Raw genomic sequence first — 5,093 nt, 5'->3', positions numbered from 1 at the left:
TGTTACTCACTGTTTTATATCAATAAAGTATATTTTTGCTTCTCTCTTACGAGTAAAATGCATCACTCCATCCACGAAAAAGAAGCAGCAGGAGGCAAGAGCAGAACACTGGAGCAAGTGGAGGAGGAGGCAATAAAAGGCAACAGGATCATCTGTTGCGTCTTACAGCATCCTATTGCCTCCTCCTCTTTTTCTTCCTGTTGCCTCCTTTTGCCTCCTCCTCCTCCTTTACCTCCAGTGTCCTGCTCCGTCCTTCTGTTGCCTCCTCCTATTGCCTCCTGTTGCCTACTCCATCTGTTGCCTCCTCTTGCCTCCTTCTCCTTCTCATACTCCTCTTCTGGCCTCTTCTTTCACTCTTTTGCCTGCTCTTCTTCCTCCTCCTGTTGCCTCCCCTTGCCTCATGTTGCCTTGTCTTTCTCTTCCTCCACATCCTCCTGTTCCCTCCTTCTTGGCTCCTGTTGCCTACTTCTCCACTTCCTCTTGCCTTTTCCTTCTCATTCTCCTGTTCCCCTTCCTCCTGCCACCTCCTGTTACATCCTGTTGTTCTTTCCTCCTTCTCCTCTTGCCTCCCATTGCCTCCTGTTGCCTCCTCCTCCTCTTCTTGCCTCTCGTTGCCTCCTGTTGCCTCCTTCTCCTGTTGCCTTCTGGTGCCTCTTAGAGCATCCTGTTGCCTCCTCCTCTTTTTCTTTGTGCTGCCTCCAGTTGCCTCCTCTTGCATCCTGTTCTTTCCTCCTATTTCTCTTTTTGTTGCCTCCTCTTGCCTCCACCTTCTTTTGTGTCTTGTGTCCTACTGTGTTCTCCTCTTACCTCCTCTTGTTTCCTCCTCCTGTTGCCTCCTGTTACCTCAGGTGGCATCCTGTTGTCTCCGCCTTTTTCTCTTTTTGTTGCCTCCTCTTGCTTCCTCCTTCTTTACCTTCTGTGGCCTGGTGTGGCCTCCTCTTTCTTCCTCCTGTTGCCTCCTCTTGCATCTTGTGGCATCCTGTTGCCTCCTCCTTCTCTTCCTCCTCTTGCCTCCTGTTGCCTCCTCCTCTTCCTCCTCCTCTGGCCTCCCCTTGCCTTTTCCTTCTCTTCCTCTGCATCCTCCTGTAGCCTCCTGTTCCCACCTGTTGGCTCCTCTTGCCTCCTTCTCCTCCTGTTTTCTTCATCGTGCATCCTTTTGCCTTTTCCTTCTTGTCCTTCTCTTCCTTTTTCTATTCCTCTTCCTTTTTCTCCTGTTACCTCCAGGTCTAGCTTGTTGCCTTTTCCTCCTCCTGCTGTCTCCCTTTGCCTCCTACTGCCTTCTCCTCCTCCTCCTGTTGCCTCCTGTGGTAGTCTGTTGCCTCCTCCTCTTTTTCTCCCTGTTGCCTCCTCATTTATCTCCAGAGTCCTGCTGTGTCCTTCTGCTGCCTCCTCTTTTTCCTCCTCCTTTTGACACCTGTGGCATCATGCTGTCTCCTCCATTTTCTCCTCCTCCTCTCCATTGCCTCCTCCTCCTTTACTTTCTCTGTCCATCTGTGTCCTCTTGTTGCATCCTCGTGTCTCCTCCTGTTGCTTCCCATTGCCTCTTGTGGAATCCTCTACCCTCCTCCTTCTCTTCCTCCTCTTGCTGCGTCCTCCTCCTTCTTTTCCTCTTACCTCCTTTTGCCTGCTTCTCCTTTACCTCCTGTGTCTTGCTGCGTTCTCCTGTTGCCTCCACTTTTTTCCCCCCCATTGCCTCCTCTTGCTTCCTCCTCCTCCTCTTGCTTCCTCCTCCTCCTTTTGCCTCCTCCTCCTCCTCTTGCCTGCCTTTGCCTCCTGATACCTCTTCCTCCTAATCCCCCTGCGTTACCTTCTGTTCCTGCCTCTTGCCACTGTCTTTTTCTCCACCTTATAGGCCTCCTCTCATCACCAGTTGCCTTCTTCTGCCTCTTGTTGCCTCCACTTCCTCATTCTCCTCCTCGTTGTCTCCTCTTGCTTCCTCCTCTACCTGCTCCTCCTCTAGATGCCTTCACTCGACCCTTGTTGTGTCCTCCTCCTCCTTTGCCTCTTCCTCTTTCCTCCTATTGCCTCCTATTGCTGTCTGGTTTTTCCTCTTTCCTCCTCCTCCCCATGTTCCCTTCTTCAGGAGGCAACAGGAGGTAACAAGAGAATAAGGGAATAGTAGGCAAGGAAAGGCAATAGAAGGCAAGAGAGGAGACAGGAGGCAAGAGGAGGAGGAGTGGGAGGATGCAGCTGGAGGCAACAGGAGGCAACATTAGGAGGAAGAAGAGTAGGAGGCAAGAGCAGGATGAGGTGGAGGAGGGAATGGGAGGCAAGAGGAACAAACAGCAAGAGGTGGAGGAGGAGGTAACAGGAGGCAACAAGAAGCAACAGGAGGAAAGAGGCAGACAGGAGGAGGAGGAGGAGCAAAAGTGAGAAGTAGACAACAGGAGGTGAAGGGCATAAACAGGAGAAAGAGCTAAAAGGAGGTAACAGGAGGCAACAGGATAACAAGGCAAAAGAAGGCCAAAGGAGGAGGAAAAGGAGGAGGAGGCTAAAAGAAGCAACAGGAAGAGGAGGAGGAGGAGAAAGAGGAAGAGGAGGCCGAGGAGGAGGCATAGGAGGAAAGAGGAGGCAGAGGAGAAAGCAAAAAAGGGCTAACATAGGCAACAGGAAGAGGAGGAGGAAAAGAAAGCAATAGGATGCAAGAGAAGGCAAAGGGAGAAGGAGAAGGAGGAGGCAAGAGGAGGAGGAGGAGCACAAGCAGGAACACAAGCAGGAGGAGAAGGAGGAGGATGAGCCGGAGAAGGAGGAAAAGCAACAGGAGGTAGCAGAAGGAGGAGATAATGAGGCAACAGGAAGAAGAGGCCACAGGAGGCAGAAGGAGGAAGAGGAAAGAGGCAACAGGAGACAGAGGCAAAATGAGGATGAGGAGCACGAGGCAATAGGAGAAGGAGGAAGCAAGAGGTCACAAGAGGAGGAGGAGAAGGAAGAAAAAAGGGAAATGGAGGAGGAGAAAAAAGTAGGCAACAAGACGAGGAAGACTGCAGTACATGGAGGAGTGTAGCACTACTACCGCAAGAGGAGGAGACAGGAGGCAAGAGCAGGAGGAGGAGGGGGAGGATGCAACTGGAGGCAATAGCAGGTGCAGAGAGCCTATGTTTCTAGGGCTGTGAATGTGGTTCCAAGGGACAGTGAGGAACAGCAACAGCTTTCAGTCCTGGCACCTTTCATGTGGGAGCAATCGCTAGACGTTTACAATTTTGCACCTTGGCTCTGGCGGGAGTGAGATAGATACACAGTGTTGCACCCTTACGAAGCTGGCCAAGTACAGAGCCCCAGTGATTGTGGGGCAGTGAATGGGGTTCCAAAGGACAATGAGGACCACAAACAGATTTCAGTCCCGGCACCTTTTGTGTGGAAGCAATCCCTGGACGTTGAGAATTTTGCAGATGGGCTGTGGGTGACAGTGAGATAAAGAGTGTTGCACCTTAGGAAGCCAGGCAAGTGCAGAGCCCCAATGTCTGTGCGACACTGAATGTGTTTCCAAGGGACAGTGAGGACCAGCAAGAGCTTTCCATCCTGGCACCTTTTGTGTGGGCGCAATCGCTGGACGTTTACAATTTCGCAGCTGGGCTCTGGCGAGAGTGAGATACACAGTGTTGCACCCTTATGAAGCTAAGCAAGTGCAGCACACGAAAGCCTGTGTGGCAGTGAATGCAGTTCCGAGGGACAATGAGGAAAAGCCACAGCTTTCAGTCCTGGCACCTTTCGTGTGGGAGGAATAGCTGGACGTTTCGAATTTTGCAGCTGAGCTCTGGTGACAGTGAGATACAAAGTCTTGCACTCGTACAAATCTGGGCAAGTGCACAGTCCCAATGTTTGTGGAGCAGTGAATGCAGTTCCAAGGGATAATGATGACCAGCAAGAGCGTTCACTCCTGGCACCTTTCTGTGGGAGCAGTCACTGGATTTTCGAAGTTCAGAGCTGCGATCTCCGAGAGTGGGATACACATTGTTGTACACCTACAAAGCTAGGCAAGTGGAGAGCCAGAGAGTCTGTGCGGCAGTGAATGCAGTTCCGAGCGACAGTGAGAAACAGCAACAGCTTTCAGTCCTGGCACCTTTCGTGTCGGAGCAATCACTGGACATTTCGAATTTGGCAGCCGGGCTCTGCGAGAGTGAGATACACAGTGTTGCACCTTTATGAAGCTAAGCCAGTGCAGAGTCCCGGTGCCTGTGCGGCAGCGAATGCACTTCCTAGGGACAGTGAGGACAAGCCACAGCTTTCAGTCCAGGCATCTTTTCTGTGTGAGAAATCATTGCTCGTTTTGAATTTTGCAGCTGGGCTCTCCGACAGTGAGATACAGAGTATTGCACTGTTACGAAGCTAAGCAAGTGCAGAGCCCGAGAGTGTGTGCAGCAGTGAATGCAGTTCCAAGAGACAGTGAGGTCTAGCAAGAGTGTTAAGTCCTGGCACCTTTTGTGTGGGAGCAGTCGTTGGATTTTCGAAGTGCGGAGCTGGGATCTGCAAGACTTGAGATACACAGTGTTGCACCTTTAAAAAGCTAAGCAAGTGCAGAGCCCGAGAGTGTGTTCAGCAGTGAATGCAGTTCCAAGAGACGGTGAGGTCCAGCAACAGCTTTCAGTTCTGGCACCTTTCAAGTGGGAGCAATCGTTGGATGTTTAGAGTTCCCAGCCGAGCTCTGTGAGAGTGAGATACACAGTCTTTCACTCATAGTAAGCCAGGCAAGTGCAGAGCCCCAATGTCTGTGCGACAGTGAATGCGTTTAAAAGAGACAGTGAGGACCAGCAACACCATTCAGTGGTGGCACCTTTTCTGAGGGAGCAGTCGTTGGATGTTTAGAGTTTCGCAGACGAGCTCTGCGAGAGCAAGATACACTATTGCACCTCTACGAAGCTAAGTAAGTGCAGAGCCTGAGGGTCTGTGTGGCAGTGAATGCAGTTCCGAGGGACAGTGAGGACAAATCACAGCTTTCAGGCCAGGCAGATTTCAGTGTGAGACATCATTTCTCATTTGACTTTTGAAGCTGGGCTCTCTGAGAGTGAGATGCAGAGTACTGCACCATTACAAAGCTAAGGAAGTGCAGAGCCCGAGAGTGTGTTCTCCTGTGAAAGCAGTTCCAAGAGACAGTG

The sequence above is a fragment of the Ciconia boyciana genome, chromosome 5 (assembly GCF_034638445.1).
Source record: "Ciconia boyciana chromosome 5, ASM3463844v1, whole genome shotgun sequence".
Classification (NCBI taxonomy): domain Eukaryota; kingdom Metazoa; phylum Chordata; class Aves; order Ciconiiformes; family Ciconiidae; genus Ciconia; species Ciconia boyciana.
The sequence above is the reverse complement of the archived record's forward strand: the minus strand, read 5'-3'. Positions refer to the sequence as shown.